Source organism: Peromyscus californicus, unplaced genomic scaffold, assembly GCF_007827085.1.
Source record: "Peromyscus californicus insignis strain IS unplaced genomic scaffold, ASM782708v3 Scaffold_23__1_contigs__length_62951481, whole genome shotgun sequence".
Lineage (NCBI taxonomy): Eukaryota > Metazoa > Chordata > Mammalia > Rodentia > Cricetidae > Peromyscus > Peromyscus californicus.
The window spans coordinates 28,660,688-28,678,654 of NW_026294534.1; the positions used below are offsets into that span (position 1 = coordinate 28,660,688).

Consider the following 17,967-nt stretch of genomic DNA (forward strand, 5'->3'; position numbering starts at 1 on the left):
CACACTTAAAAACAGGCCCCCATGACAATGTTTGCACACATACATACAGACACACACATACATACGCACACACACAGACACACACACATACACACACACACACACAAATGACTAGGGCTTTTTATCTTAATTACTCTGAGATTTAGACATACATTTGGAAAGAATTTGATGTGAAGCAGAAATTAAAGCTTCTATTGTCCTTGTAAAATTACTTAGACAAAACTGTACAATTCCTCTGTGGCCAAATCAAGTCAGTTTGCATCACAAATCTCAACCCCTTCTGCTATGCAAAGAGACAAGGCTGGGTAGGATATTGAGTGAAGAAAAAAAAAAGACCATATAAAACATAGATAACTTCTTTTAGAATGACAGTCTATTGAGAGATGCAATGGACTCAGGTCTAGTTCTTTCAATGTAAAGCATCATTTATGACTCAGGTTGCCTATTTCCCATATCTCTGAGATACTTGGCTCATGGCCAAACTGAAGGGAGGGGGGACAAGGTCATGATGGGACATAGATATGTCCACAGAGGATGCCATGCTGGGGTTTTGCTTTGGCAACGATTATTACTAAATGAGGAAAGTAATGAACACAAGTCTGACTTTTTGTCTTATTTGGGGCCCTCCCTTCCCCTCCTCTCCCCTTCCCTCCTCTCTCCTCTCCTCTTCCTTTTTCCTGTCCTCCCCTCCCCTCCCCTCCCCTCCCCTCCCCTCCCCTCCTCTCCTCTCCCTTCTCTTCCCCTTCCCTCCTCTCCTCTCCTTTCCTCCCCTCCCCTCCCCTCCCCTCCCCTCCCCTCCCCTCCTCTCCTCTCCTCTCTCTCTTATGTGTATGTGTGATGTGTGTACTTGTTAATGTGGATGTATACACACATGTATGAGGGTACATGTGCACATGGAGGTCTAAGATGGACATTGTATATCTTCCTCGGTGACTTTTTACTTTTGGTTTCTGAGACATGGTCTTTCACTCAACCTGAAGCACAGTGATTTCAGCAGACAGACTGGCCACTGAACTTTAAAGGTTCACCTGTCTCTGTATTCCAGACCTGGGGTTATAGAATCTTGCTGCCACCCCTGGCTTTTACATGTTCTGGGAATCCAAGCCCATGTTCCGAGGTTCATGTGGCTGGCACTTTACCAACTGTGCCCTCTTCCAAGTCCTGGGCATTTCTTCTAGTCCTTTTATGTTCCTTAGCTACTCCCAAGAACAGAGATGCCATGGGTCAATCTAATTTTATAGGTATATTCCTTAAACAGGAATCTAATTCTATAGATATATTTCTTTAAAGCTAAAACAGATTGTTTTGTTTTTGATAAAGAGCATAATCTTCCAGATTTTAAATGATTGATTTATTATATTACATTTACCAAAGAATCAACTATTAGGTCATATTACTTTCTTTTCTAGTTACAGTAATATGTTGACAAGAGTGATTTAGGGAAGAAAGGGTTCATTTTAGTTTACAATCCATCATTACAGGGAATCAAGGCATCAGAAATCTGAAGCAGATAATCACGTACATCCATAGTCAAGAGCTGATTGCAGTGAATTAGTGCACACATGCCAGTGATCAGATTACTTTCCTTACTGTTATACAGCCCAGAATCTTCTGCCTAGGGAATGCTGCTACCCATGGTGGGCATGTCTTCACACCTCAATTAACTTAATCAAGATAATCTCCCACAGATATGCCCAGAGTTCCTTCTTCCAGTTGAGTTTTGTCAAATTAATGGTTCATATTAACCATCACTTGAGATAATATTAGATAATTTATTTGGGCATTTTTCTTTATTATTGAGAATTTTGTACACAATAAAATATAATAATATCTGAACCTCATTCCTCCCCCAAAGTCTTCCCATACTATACACAGCACTTCCCATTACCAATTTCTTATCTTTCTGTTTGTTTGGGTTTTTTTATTTGTTTATTTTGAGACAAGGTCTCATTATGTAGCCCTGGCTGGTCTGGAACTCAAAAACCCACCGACACCTGTCTCCCTAGGGAAGTGCTAGGATTAAAGGTATGTGCCACCATGCTCTTTTTATTTATTTTAACTTTTTTGATAATCCACTCAGTCAAGGTAGTGATACCCATATATACATGGGTGTAGGGCCAACCAAAGTTAGATAAGCTATTTTTGAAAACAAATTTCCTTGGTTGAAAAGGAAATATATCTAAATAATATAAATAAATAAATAAATAAATAAATAAATTTTATTTATACATAAAATAAAAATGGCTACTTCTTTTTCTATAAGAGCAGATTAACTTTGAAATTAAATTGAGTTTTTTGGACATGCTATTTTATTCTGAAAACTATGAAGCTCTTATGATTTGATTGCTCATTGCTCCTTTCTTGAGGAAAATTTAATGACTGAAAGAATATCATGAACTTTTTATTGGGCTTAAAAGTATCCATATTTACAAGAGTGAAATCTTAACATTTATATTTTTATACAATAATGATACATAACTTTGTTACATACAAAGCAGTTCTTTTCATAGTGAAATCCTGTTTATAAGCTGAAGTAACGTTCTGGAAATATTACAGATCATTGCAACAAATTTGCTTAAAAGTACTCCAAAAAAAGGGAAAAATCTTACTATAGACACTGAGTCCCTTCATTACTGTGCAGATGTATTTCTTATATGATTTCCTTCTATTTTGAGCCAAAGAAACATTTGAGAAGGTGAAGATTTGTGCATCTCTGTGCCCACATGTGGCTTTCTTTGACTCTCATTCATATCTCAGTCATAATATTCTCAAGGACAAAGATTCAATTTTCCTCCCTAGCAGAAATGGAATCAAATTATACACCACAGAAACAACACATTTTCAGGAAAAGTGGTGAGATCAATACAGCCAAGAAATAATAACACACAAACCTTGGAAAATAGAAGCGCATATTTTTCCAGCTACTAAGTTAAAGTTGGATCCAGCAGTACATCCGCAGCTACCCTGGACCCATCAGCGATGGTCTCAGAAACAATTTGTCTTTGAATTAACTGGACACTGAGATTATACTCTAAAAATATGTTTTGTATATTTTATGTTCATTGGCTGAGCATCAAATTATTTCAGTGATGTGCCAGGAGGATAAAAACCAAACAGCCTTGCCCTATGATATTGTCTTAGACAATTAATCCTATTTCTTTTCTCTCTCCTCCATGGGTACCTCCTCGCTCACCATCCACTACTGTCACTCTGAAATGTCAAGAGTTTTCATGCCACACATCCATAAAACCTCCCCAAAATAGAGTGACTAAAAATCTGATGCTTTGCATAAATATCCTAGTGCTTATTTTTAAAGCTCAAGTTTTATCATCTCGTGAAGTTCTACTTTTTCATATATCCAAACTCCAGTAAATAGTTTATGGCTGAAAATACAATAGTATATTTGCAGATTCTGGACTTTTTCACTTCTTTAATGGAGATTTAATTTCATTCTTTTACTATTGTCCACAAAGAAGAATTTTATTACATTAAATTATTTACTCATGAGTCCAAGATTTCTATAACTTCACTCCCTCCATTCAAGGCCAATGTGATAAATTTGCCTCCACTCATCTATCTTTCCTTTTTTATTATCATTACAGCTGTTTTAAGTCAGGCATCATTAAAAGGACTGAAAATCCATCAGTGAAGAAGATAAGACTCCTGTTGTCCTGTATGTTATAATCGGCCCTTGGGAAATAGACAATGAAAATGAATAGATTCATAAACAGTTTCAAATAGAAACTCATGTAGAAAATTAAAAATAGGATAATGAGATAAATAACTACAGTGTTCCTGTCCACATACATATGTCCATAATATATTTATGTATAATTAGCATATAACATAGTAACTCACATACAACATATTAATTAATATAACATTAATGTGCAATAGATATAATTAATATATACTGTGCTAATACAATATATTACAGTCTGGAAAAAGCTTTCGGTGGAAATTGAGAGTCAAACAAGAATTGGAAGAAGAGAAGATGATGGGGTGAAGACACAGACAGACGATGGAGGAAGGAGGGAGGTGGAGGGGGAGAGCGGGAAGAGGGGAGGCAGTGGAGAGTCAGGAAGATGATGTTCCATGTGGAAGGAGGACTGATACAATGATAGTGAGACTGCACCAAAGTCAGTCAAATAACAAGACCAGGGTGGGGGGATGAAGGGGGGGGAAGGGATGGGAAGAGAGAGCACCACGTAAATCAGACTCTGTTCACAAGGTCACTGTCAGTCGGGGGAACTTACTCTTTGTGCAGGGAAAGTCATTAGGAGGACACAGGGAGTGATGCGCTGTGTTCTATAAACTCTTTGATTTCTTTTTAAATATTGGCAGAGAAAGTTAAATTTGGAGCCTCAGGCACACTTGATACCCAGCAATGTCACACGTTCAGTAAGTGCCATATTCTAAGGCCTCTCTCTCCTGGTTCTAACCTTGGTATGCTGAGGTCTGAACCACACACACAGTATATTGATTATGAAGAGAAAACAGGTTATTTGTAAGAAAACTAGACATATTTTGACTTTCAATGCAAAATAAATAAGATTAACAACTAACAAGGAGGCCCTCATGAGATTAAAAACTCAAGAAACAGCCATATGGAGAGACAGTCTACAGAATGGTGGATAATCTTTGCCGTGTGTGTGTGTGTGTGTGTGTGTGTGTGTGTGTGTGTGTGTGTGTGTGTGTGTGTATGTGTGTGTGTATTATATATAATTATAGAATAGACAAAGAAGCTAAAAACTAAACAACAAGAAAACAAATATTCCAATCAAAAGTGGGCTATGGAACTAAACACATAAGAGTTCTCAAAAGAAGAAACCTAAATGACTAGTAAACATTTTAAGAAAGGGTTCAGCATCTTCGGCCATTACAGACATACAAATTAAAACGCCTTGAGAGTCTGTCTCATGCTAATCTGTGTGGCTGTCATCAAGAAAACAAATGACAACAAAGGCGAGAATGTGGAGAAAAGGATCCCTTGTTCACTGTAAGTGGGGCTGTGAATTGATTCTGCCACTGGAAATCAGGGTGGAGATGTCTCAAAAAGCTTAAACTAGAGCACTCATGTGATCCAGCTACATCATTCCTCGTCAGACACCCTAAGGACTCTATACCCTACAACAGAGATATTATATACTATATATAATTGCTGCTCTAATTACAATACTTAGGAAATAGAATCTACTCAGATGTCCATTAACGAGTGAATGGATAATTAAAATATGGAACACACATACAGTGAAATTTTACTCAAACATAAAGAAAAGTGAAATTATATGGGTGGAACTAAAAAACATACTGAGGTCACCCATATGCAAAATGACAAATACTGTATATTCTCTCTTATAAGTACATCCTTGCTTCTAATTATTATGTGTGTATTTACTAGAGATTGAGTATAGGTAGAGGCTGGAAAACAGAAATGGATCCAATGAGAGACAGTAGAAGCTTTGGGGGACAGCGGAGGGTAATAAAACATGTAAAAGTGGAAGCAGGAATACTAAGAGTAGAGAGAGAGAAAGAAGATGAGGACAAAGAAGGAGAGAGGAGGGTGGGTCCCAAACAAAAATAAGTAGTTAAGAAAATGCCACTAAGAAACCTGTAACTTTGTAACTAATTAAAAACGAGAGCACTGTAGTTAATGTTCTTTAGGCAGGGGTAGGCACACAGTATATGTTGTTAAAACTTGGGCAACTGGCTCTTGGGATAAAAACAGAATGCCCATTTGCTGTATTTGTTTTTCTGTAGTGTAACATTCCCTGGACTGATTCCATACTATCATCTAGACACGACCAGAGGCAGAGCTGGAGGAGAAGGCTGGAAACCTACTCTTATGAGCTGATGTATTCATTAGACCTGCAGGAACAGGGACTGGGAACCAGCAGGAGGAAGATGGTTTTGAATAAAAACATTGATTGCTAAACCAGTGGGAATTATGGTTTAGGTAACCTAAGAGAGTTGAAATAATGCCTTTAATTTATTTTGTGCACCCATTTTCCATAGCAATTGCTCCTGTTGCCAGGTAAAGTACAGTGAAGTGCTGTGGGATGTCCTGTATGTTGTGAATAAATAAAACGCTGGTTGACCAGTAGCCAGGAAGGAAGTATAGGACAGGCGGGATAAACAGAGAGGAGAATTCTGGGAACAGGAAGACTGAGTCAGGAGACACCAGCCAGCTGTCCAGGGAGCAACGTGTAAAGGCAGCAGGTAAGGCCACGGAACACGTGGCAACATATAGATTAACAGAAATGGGCTGAGTATAAGAGTAAGAGCTAGACAATGGTAGGCCTGAGCTAATGGCCGAGCAGTTTAAATAATATAAGCACCTGTATGTTTATTTTATAAGTGGGCTATGGGACTGCCAGGGCTTGGTGGGACCCAGTGAGAAGGAGAGAAAAACTCTAGCTACAGTGAAGTACTGTTGACTTCAAATCAGTGTTTTCCTTAATTATTCTCCTCCCTCATGTCTGCCTTCCTTGCTTTATCTGTTGTTTGTGAAGTTCTTTATGCTTCATTATAATAGCTTTATGTTTATATTTTTATTAAGTCAAAGTATATCACTGGGAGGTGGAAGCACAGAACCTTTGACCTCACCTTGTCTGAGTACAAACCCAGTAATCATTCAGTGTGAGTTTGCATGGTTACATCATGAGCTACTTACTTGGTTTGCTAAGATGCAACCTATTTCACACTCACACAGCTCAAATTTTTGGGATATTGTAGAGGTGATCCCCATTCCTCTCTAATGTCCTTCCTCTAGAGTAGTGGTTCTCAGCCCTCCTAATGCCGTGATCCTTACAGTTCCTCATGTTGTGTTGACCCCCTACCATAAAACTATTTTCATTGCTACTTCATAACCATAAGCTTGCTAGTTATGAATTGTAATATAAATGTGTTTTTTTTTGGACATAAAGGGTTGCTAAGGGATTTGAGACCCAAAGGTTGAGAACCTTTGCTTTAGGTTGAGGCAGAATAAGTACTATCTATTCTATGAAGTCTTTCAAATATTTGGAGAACTCTGCTGTTTCCATATTATAGCTCTTCTAGGTGGAATGTCCCCAGTTTTCTTCTTAGAGTCGGGGGAGTGTTGTAAATCAAGCCCAGGGTGAAGTGCATGCCAAGACATACTTTACCACTGAGCTGTACCCTTATTCTTCACTTCTGTAAGTCATTTCTCATAGGATGTATTTTTAAATTATCTCACTATTTATTCTTCTATGGATATGAATAATTCTGTCAATGGTTCAGTTCACGATTGGTGCCCAGAATGAAATATATTTCCATATGTGTTCTGTGACCATGGGGCTAGGCAAGGGCATCTCCATGCTCATATACCCTCAAAAGGTGTAGAATCTGGTGCCTGTTCAGAGCATACATATAGAGGGAGAGCCACAGTCCTTTTTCCCATGTGGACAAAGTACTTATCTGACTGCATTGAACTCGAGTTGTGAGTATGGTATATGTTCCCTTTTCCCAGCCAGCACCCAGGTAGGACAGAAACAGAAACATCCTGTTGTCTTGAGACCTTAACCAGTTGTTGGCAAAGTGTGGGAAATGTATGCTGTTGCTATAGATGTTTTAGTCGTATCTGCCTCAGACACAGGTCAGTAGAGACCAGACAGATTCAATCAGGACAGAACTTCTATTCAATATAAATTTTTGTCCGTGATGAAAACTCAACGATGTTCCTTATTTACGGTAGAAGAGATTGAACTTGGTCTGTGGGTAGCGAGAGTACTTTGATTGTGATGGTGTCTGGGAGGATACAAGTTTCCCAGAAGATCCTGAACTGGTTAGCTTTAACTGATACAGATCTCCCTGATGTTGTTTTCCTTCTACCCAGGGAAGACAACCCCACTGTTTCCTTCTCCAAATGCTCTTAATTAAACACCAGAACTGAAAGCGTTCACACATGGTGGTAGGCAGGAGGTACCCATTGCCAGACATCATACAGACTGAAGACAATATAAAGTCCAGAGAAAAATGTCTCCTCCAGCCCACATTGACTCTGTTCTAATGCCAAGCATGTGGAAGAGAACAAAAAAAAAAAAAAAAAAATTCAAGAAAACAGCGGACGCTTCCAAATCATGGTCGTTTGCCAGAGCAGATCCAACACTGACTGAATGCTTAGCTTGTCAGGGAGCCCCAGCCTCCTGTAGATAGCCATAATCAATGCAAGGCTGGGCCAGGAATAGAACCACGACTTCCTGATTCCGAATTCAAGGCGCTGGCCCAGACACTGTCTTCAGTTCCACATGCCTCTTCCTGACTCCTCTGGGCCAGTGATACTCCTTGCTCACCCATAAAAGAAAGAGACCTTTCAGCAATAGTCTTGGCTCCATGTCGCCCTCAACTATTTGATCTGCAGCCAGCTGGAGTAGTATGGAATCTCATATTAGTGTTATACATTTCATTTGATAATAAATTCCTCTTTCTAGACTTTCCTTTCTTAAAATAATATCCTGTTTAAAGAACTAGAAAGTCATTTAATCCTGTTTTTTTTTTTTCCCTTTTGGGAGCAGTGAAGATTTTCATATAAAATGACAGTTAGAAGTTGAAGATAATGTAATTCCTCTCTGTCAGCATTTCCAGACCAGTTAAGAATGACAGCTTTAATTTTCATTCTGGTTTTCAATAGGAAATGTTGGTCGACTGCGAGGAAGTAAAATGAAACCTGTCCTACTTGCCAGGCATACTCTATTCAATCTCCAGCTCTTTGTGTGATGTCTTTAATAATGGATGTGCTAATATTAAGATAACAGGGGTTAGAAGACAGACAAGTTTGTCATTTAAAGTTGCCATAAGGAAACTGGTATGTTAGTATAGCCTATAGCCTGGAATCCAAGCACTTAGGAGGTCATGGCAGATGGGTTGACAGTTTAGGGTCATCCCGGGCTATACAGCAAGTTCAACTCCAACTAGAGTTACACGGTGAGAATCTGTCATGAACCACTCAATCCAACTAACCAGCCAACCAGCCAGCCAGCCAACCAATCAACCAACCAAACAACCAATCAGCCACCAATCAACCAACCAACCAACCAACCTGCCAACCAACCAATCAATCAATCAACTAACCAACCAATCAACTCAAGCAAAGAATCAAAGAAACCCTATATTGCTACAAGAAATCTTTTAACTTACAAGCGATTGTTAGCCATTGACCATAGCTTTATATGAATCATTATGTTTTTTTTTTTTGTTTTTTTTTTTTTTTTTCCCAGAGCTGAGGACCGAATCCAGGGCCTTGCGCTTGCTAGGCAAGCGCTCTACCACTGAGCTAAATCCCCAACCCCATTATGCTCATGCTTTATTAATTAGCTTCTCTTTGTAAGCCATAGTGAAAGAAACTGGTGTATCCTTAGCTTGAATTTGGAATTCCATATATGGGATAATAATGTACAGGTACAACAATCATTTGCTAATGTTGACAATTACAGTTCTGGAGTGTGAATCAGAGTTTTTTAGTGCAGGGCTCCCAGCAGCAACAGTGACATTATCTGAGAACTTATTAGAAAGGCAGGCATTCTACCTCCAACCATTCAGCACACATAGAACTTGCTGCTGCTGCTGCTGCTGCTGCTGCTGCACACTAGTGTTAAAGAGCCCTGAAGAATCTCAATGTTGATAGACTGGAAGAAAGAATGGGAGGAAGGTATCACAGAAGAATTGGAAAAAAATCTGTATCCTCTGATTGCTCTCTGATTATCCATCAATACTTTTAGGCCCGTGAGATACTTCAATTCTACAAGTGACTCAATAAGTTAAATTTACATATATTTGGATACCTAGAATAAATACACCTTTATTAAAAGCAGCACACTGACGCACACATGGGTGGAATCATTTTATTGTTATTACAATAAAGCAGATGAAACCACCTGGATATTGAATGGTTCTTCCTTCTCTTTCCTGACTTTATGCCTTCTTCCTGAACTTTACCTGTACAGTCGTAAAAACTTCTACCTGCTAAGAGGGTTCAGACAAGCAAGCTACTCTGTTTTTCACAAGATCTACAGTTGTATTCACTACATATGCTGGTGAACTCTGTCACAGATTACACAGAAAGAACTTCCGGCAAAAATGAGGACAGTTGGAATTAGATTCCAACCCAGAGGAATTCCGTAATAAGAAATCTATGAATCCTTATAATAATATATTAAAGGAAAAAACAAACAAACAAATGCCAGACTGGGTATTTGTAACATTCCAAATCTGCTTTAAACCACCTGCTAGTGATTAAAAACAGGGTAAAATTAAAAGCTGCCTTCACTAACAAAGACTTAGAAGGCAGAGTTCTTAACTTGATTAAGATACAGCCACCTAGGGAGTCATTGAGGCTAATGCTGGAACAATGAAATATTTCTGAAAACACTGAACAAAGTAAGAACGTTTGCTATCACACATGCTAGATGGCATTGTGATGGAGGTCCTGGCTATTGCGACAGTACAACAACAAAACAAGATGCTTATGGTGCCAAGGAAGAGGGGTTATGTCCCCCAAACCCTGAAGAAGAAATAGTCTTACAACCTGATAATCTACTGCCACCAATCACAGAATTCAGCTCATAATGATAAACCTAAGAACATGCTTGCCTTCTGTTGGGGGCCATTTAAAATTGGAATTTAAAAAAAAGAATAAAATCATTGTAGCAACAAAGCTATAGAAAGCAACTGAATTAGAAGTGAAACCCCAAAAGTTACTGGAAACCAAAAATCATGAGAAAGGTCACTGAAGACTGGAAGAGAAGACTGAGCAAATGGAAAGAGGTATAAGTTCTCTAGAGGGGAAATTTGCAGCATATGTTTCCACTTGTTTATTATTGTTTCATGTGTTCCCCCAGTGCAATATCAGCCCTGCAAAGGTGGTATTAGGACCCAGCCTCCGTTATAGAATCCCAGAATTACAGATCAGTAGTCTGCACAAACCATCATACATTAATGTTTGTTGAACAAATGGATAAAGTATTAATTTTCTTTGGATTAATTTGTGAATTCACATAATCCAAAAGGGGGGACAAGACTTTTGTGGATTTAAAAAATTGCTTTGTAAAGCTAATTTTAAAAATTTCAAGTATTCATTTTATTAAGTTTACCTGTATGAGTGTTTTGCTAGAATGGATGTGTGCTACTTGCATACTTGGTGCCCTTGGAGGTCAGCAGAAGGCATTGGATCCCCTAAAACTGGAGTAATGGAGTTATGAGCCACCATGTGGGTTCTGGAAATCAAACCCAGGTCCTCTGTAAGAGCAACAAGTACCTTTAATTGCTAAACCAGTTCTCTAGCCCCTGTAAAGCATTTTAAAGACAAAAACCAACCAAACAAACAAACAGAAATACCGACAGACTTATAATCCAGGAAGCACACACTTGATGTTTGTTCAAATGAACTGATAACTTACACAAAACAAAACAGAAATCTTAAAACCCTGCACGTGAATACTTACAGCACTTACATCATTTACACCAATGATTTCCTGAACCTGAAGCTAAACAATGAGATATTATTCAGCACTAAGATGAAATGACCTGTCCGGCTATGAGAAGAAAGAAATAGAACTTGAAAAACACATCACTAAGTGAGACGAGTCAGTCTCCGAGGACTACACATCCTAAGATTCCAGCTGTATGAATTTCATAACAGTAAAACTGTGAAGACAGTAAAAAGAAGGTGGTTACCAGAAGTTCAAAGAAAGGAAGGGATGAAGAAGAGGCAGAAAACAGAGACTTTTTAGAGTGATAAAACTATGCTGCATGACACTACAATAGTAAGTACATATCATTATATATTTGTCAAAACACATAGTGTATACTCCCAGTGACACTGATTCATCATTGTGGGTTCACTAATTATCATGATCACACTGCTCTGGTGCAGGATGCTGACCTGGGGAGAGTATGCATGCAGCCGAGGAGACAGAGGATATATGGAAATCCTTTGTATTTTTGCTCATCTAAAACTGCTTTAAGAATTCAATTAACATGAGAGGTAGTGAGGCTAGGGAGATAGATGACTTAGTGAATAGAGTCCTCACTGTACAAGCATAAGGACCTGAGCTGGGATACCCAGCACCCACATAGAAACTTCATGTGGTATGGCATGTCTGTAACACCGGTGTCAATGACTCAGACGGAGGATCCCTGGGCCAACTGATGAGGTCTGAGTGCAGTGAAAATCCTGTGCTAAAATAAGGTGAAGAGCAATAGAGGTCATCTAAGACATCTATTGTCATCTGATGTTAATCTCTGGCCCCCCAAAATACATGAGACCACACAACACACACACACACACACACACACACACACACACACACACACACACACACACAAGACAGTAAAGAAATACAAACAAAAAGAAAGCTCCAAAGAAAGCATAATATCTCTCTTTAGCATAGGTGTCTACATACACTAAAAACAGAAAAGAATAATAAACAAAGGCTGATTTGCACATCAAATGAAAACTCACCAATGTAGCATGAATCTTAAGAGTTCTTATTAACAAAATCAAGCCTGAGGCTAGTTATTGGGGTGAATGCTGGAAGATCAGAGAAGCAGAACAAGCAAGCCACAGCTACCTCACTTCACCAGTTCCTCAGCTGATCCTGTTTCCTCAGACTGGAAGCCTCTGAGTCCTTATCCAGAATGAAGCTCAGCTGAACTGTGATGCTTGAAAGCCTGAAAGTTTAACCAGTTAAGGCTTCTAGTTTCTGGTCTTCACGCCTTATATACCTTTCCACTTTCTGCCATCACTCCCTGGGATTAAAGGCTCACTTTCTGGGATTAAAGTCATGTGTCACCATGCCTGGCTGTTTCCATTGTGGCCTTGAACTCACAGAGATCCAGATGGATTTCTGCCTCTGGAATGAGAGGATTAAAGGCGTGAGTGCCACCATTTTCTAGCCTCTGTATCTAGTGGCTGTTCTGTTCTCTGACCCCAGATAAGTTTATTAGGGTGCACAATATTTTGGGGAACACAATACCACCACACACCAATACCTTGTCACTTAAAAAAAAAACCCTTTCTCACTTTTTAAACAATATTTTACGACAAATTCCAGCTAACATATCATATCGTTCACAGTTATATAAAACTTGATTTTAAAATTCATTTGCAAGAGAAAAGCATAAAATACTTTAAAAGTTCCAAACGTTCTAAGAAACAAACATGAAGAACACAAAGAGAAAGGCTGAAGAAAGTTAAAAGACAGTTGCAGATGTGAGGACAACATTTAGCATCTAACCAAAAGCACATAAAGGGATCGTTAAAGGCAGAGAACAAGAAGGATAGTCAAGACTTACAATAGGGATAAACGGGTTAAAAAAAGACAAGTAACTAAGAGAATTGTTATCTTTTGTTTATCAAATATTAAAATGCTAAAAAGTCTTCATCACACTCACAGTTGACAATATTTTATGATCTTGTCTTTGACAGGATCTTTTAAAATTAAAGTAAGGCATGTTCACACATTGGACAATTCTAATTTTAGACCAGTGTCTTAGAACTTAAGTAAATGCAAAAGATAGTATGCTGAATACTATTCAATTAAATATTCTTTTCTAGTGGCCAGAGAACTGGAAGAAACCCAAGTACCTATCAAAAAAGAGCCATCAAAATTAATTGCATGACTAGTATTTATTAGGTCACTAGGTAGCAGCTGCATAAAATTAGGTCAGTTCCCTTATACTGGAAACCTTGGGTAGTCTTGGTAGAAATTCAGTGTGAGTTAGGAAAGTACACTCTGGATGAGCATAGACCCATCTTACTGCATAAAACATATGTTGTTCATCAGCCCCCTTTCAGAGTTTTTGTCTGGTGTCCGTGCCCAGGGCTCAACCTACTCAACAGAAATTGAGACTTTTGCTAAGGGAACGTATTCCAAGAGGATTTGTTAAGTGGAGACAGAAGACTGGATGACAATACTCTCCAGTATGAAATCCTTATGTAACACACACACACACACACACACACACACACACACACACACACACACACAGACATACACACGGGGGGGGGGAGAGAGAAAGAGAGAGAGAGAGAGAGAGATACAGAGACAGAGAGAGATACAGAGACAGAGAGACAGGGAGACAGAAAGAGAGACACAGAGTGTAAAATTCTTTACATATGAATACAGAGAGGTCAAGGTACAAACACTCACAGAGAAGATATCCATCCTGGGTGCTGTATATGAGGAATAATTGGGGAGGGGGCAGGGAATCTAAACACTTTCTTAAATCATTTGTAATTCCTGCAATGAATATGTGATCACTACTGTTCAATAAAAGTGAATGCTGACTAACAACAAAAACTTCACTATGTACAATTTTAAAAACTATCATTATGTCCATTTGGCAAAATAATAGTAGGAAGTTCTCCCCTGTAGCATGTATTATTTTAGAAAGGAGTTTAAATAGAGATCGTTTACATGGGTGTGTGGAATGGTAAATGCTCCTCCTATTTGGCAATAGGTTGTCAAGTAAAAAGCTCAGGACCAGTCATGGGATACTTTCCCTAAAGGTGTTGTTGATCAGGAAGAGCATTCCAGAGATGCCTAAAATAATACAGGCTATTGTCCTTGTTCTTGGTTGTCCACCAAATCTTGATGGTTAAGGCTCGATTGCTGAAGACACCACTCACTTTGATCACACATCATGGAATAATTAAGCCGTTACTGACAAGGAAACATCCTTCTTGCTGGCTAGTTTTCATAGAACCAGAAGGTGCTATGCAAGCCCTTGGAAGAAAATAGTCATGAACAGCCTTATCCAGCTGTGACCTCTGCCAGCTATAGTAATACCAGCAAGATATATTCACTGATGCAGGAGGAGTAGCAGGAAGGTCATGGAGAACCCAACAGCTTTCCGATTGTGTTAAAGGTGCACTCCATAGGAGAGAACTCGTGTCTGGCACTGTAAACATGGTTAAGGACTCATGACACATATGGGCAATGCAACATTAATTGGTCATAGAAAACAAACAGGGCAGGAAGTTTGGAGGGAAATGTGGAGGTAAGATGTCTAGGAGTACTAAGAGTGGGAATGAGGGACAGATATGATCAAAACACATTGTATTCATGTATGGAATTCTGAAAGAATAAACACATAATTTTTTTTTAGAACAGTCAATACCCAAATCAAAACATTTCCCTGAGTTTTTTTTTCTGTAACTGTATAACACTCTTTTTTTTTCTTTTTTTTTAAACAGGGGAGAGCGCGAACGCAGTCCCCCACTACCACAAATTATGCAGTCGAGTTTCCCGCATTTGGGGAAATCGCAGGGGTCAGCACATCCGGAGTGCAATGGATAAGCCTCGCCCTGAGAAAACCACCTTCGTGATCATGGTATCTCCCCTGCCAGGTAAGTATGCATAACACTCTTTATCCTTTGTCCTCAAAGTCCCTTTCCTTACCTTTTCTCTATCTTGAGTGATTTATAAATATCTTTTTGGGGTGTACCCATGTTGACACACTCTGAAGCTCTTGAAACAATGATCGAAAATCCTCGTTGACATGAAAAGGCATCCTCATGTTTGGTAAACAGGACTCCTGACTTGCACTTAGATGGATGCCTACTTTGTGGGCACTGTCATCCTGGCCAGTGTGTTATTTCCTGGCTGGGCCAAGTTGAAGTGTGCCCGGTGGCTCCTTGTGCTGCTTATAGCTTTTCCTCATAAACGATACCCATTTAAAAAAAAATTTGCCTTGGAATCTTTTTAACTCAAAGTTAAAAAGGAATGTGATTATGGCATTGCTTTTCTATCACAAACCCCAGTGCCATTTGGTGAGAAGTGAGGGACAAAATCAGACACTGTCTTAGAAAGTAAGATTTAAAGAGATTAATGAATGAGTATATAAAATATCACTTAGAAGATTCTACATTTGTAATTTTAAAGGCAGCACCCAATAGACTGACTGGTTGGATAGCACTTTAAATGAACTAAGAAAAATATTCTCAACTGATGATTTGTATTTTTAAGTCAAATGGCAACTAATGCCATAGAACATCATTTAGTGGAATTTAAAGTATTTAACCAAATAATGAGCTAAGTAAATACATTTCAAAGTTTTAAAGGAAAAAAATTGAGCAGCTTATTATGAAAAGCTATTCTCTCTCTGTACACACACACACACACACACACACACACACACACACACACACACACTCACCCCCTCCCACAATCCCCACATAACACCTTGTTAAATATGTAAATGTCGTTCCATAGCATCTGTGAATGCTAAGCAAACTGAAAGCCAAAAAACCAGTATTATTTGATGTGATTTGATATCAAAGTGGAAAACATAAAAATACATAAACTATGCATTTTTTGAATGAAGGTATATAAAATAGAAACGTTTAAGATAATTCCAAATAGTGGTTTCCTTTGGGAGTAGAGAGAAGTGGGATCACATGCTGAACTAGCCCAGAGATTTCATTTCATGATGACATCAAAATAATACAGACCAAAATTCAGAGAGTTTTTTTTTAACAAACAGGAGCCATTATTCAGATGTGTAGTTTCGCACATGGGGCAAATGGGTGCTTGCTATATGATGCTCTGCACATTAAGTATATTTAACGATCTTAAAATGATTAATCAGTTATTAATGAAATGTAGATTCTTGGGTACTCCTCTAAAGATTCTGGATGGATATTTTAGGGGTTGGGATCTGGGAATCTGTTCTTTATAAATACCAGAAGCCTTCCACGAGAAACATCTTGAAAAATTTATTTCTTCTCTCTCTTTCTTACTCTCTGTCTCCTTGTGCTGGGGCCTCAAAAATGCCAGGGAAGAGCTCTCCCATGGAGCCACACTCCCAGCTGTGGTTTCACCTCTTTTTGCCTGCCGTTTGTTCTAGCACACGTTGAAGTCTGGTTTCTGCCTTTACTAAACTGTTGGCAATGCTAGAAGAGGAAGTGAAGACTCTTTAAACTACACACTGACACTTAGGATTCCCATCGAACAGTCAGGTAGTCATCAACTATTTTAGATCAAATGTTTTAAATAGACGGATCTGTCCTATAGTGACGCATTGTGGTGGGTCTCTCTAGGGTCTTCCAATTGGCCCAGGAATGTATTTGGACTTTCTCATAGTCACACAATAGGAAGGAAGGAGAAAGTAGGGAGAAAACATAGGCTACATATGTTAGCATATGTCTATTTTTTACCTCTGGCCTTTACACATACTACCATCCACATGCACACATAAATACAGACAATAATAAGAGGAGGAGATAAAGGAGGTGAAGGAGGAAGAGGGGAGGAGCCTGAGAAAGGAAGGGAGAGAAGAAGGAGAAGAGGAAAGAGGGAAGAAGACATAAACATAATGTCAAATCACCAACAGATATATGAATATCGTTAATATAATATGCTAACAGATAGGCTTATATGCTTGATTTCATGCCATGTGTCTGTCTAGTTCCTACCCAGCTGGTTTCACCATACCTGCTTATATGAGAAAGGCTCTTCACCCTAAGTTAAACACGTTTGTATTTCATTTTCTGAAAAGCTGGGTGGATCTTTCTAGCATGGACTAATAACAAAATGAATTCCTATCATGGACTTCATTTCCAGTTAAGTGATCTTTTATTTATTAACAATGAAAAAAATCACTTTCAAAAATCAATGACAATTTATTCCAGGACTCTGATCATTTATCATTTGTTTATTATTTATCACTTATTTTTTACATCTATTTCTTTCAGCAGTCCCTTTTTGGATGATTATTAGTCAAATAAAGAAGTCATCAATCTACATTCATAAGCTTCTTGTGCATTTTGCCGCCTGATCAATTTTTCAATTCCATTTCAGAAGTCACTGGCTCTGAATACAGAGAGTAAGATCCAAAATTATTTTTGATTAATGAATAATGAGTTTGTAAGTTTGAATACTTAATAAGCATCTAGATAATATTTGGAATCTATAAAATAATCAAAATTTCTACAGAAAGAAAGTATAA

General features: G+C 38.5%; 1 protein-coding gene and 1 non-coding gene across 3 annotated transcripts in view; both read right to left on the bottom strand.

The window, feature by feature from the left end:
* Dlc1 (DLC1 Rho GTPase activating protein) overlaps positions 1-17,967 on the bottom strand; it is a 374,422-nt gene that overhangs the window by 272,743 nt on the left and 83,712 nt on the right. The window lies entirely within an intron of this gene.
* LOC128119538 (U1 spliceosomal RNA) lies at positions 15,212-15,375 on the bottom strand. The gene has a single exon (XR_008221567.1). It is a non-coding gene; the product is annotated as a U1 spliceosomal RNA (small nuclear RNA).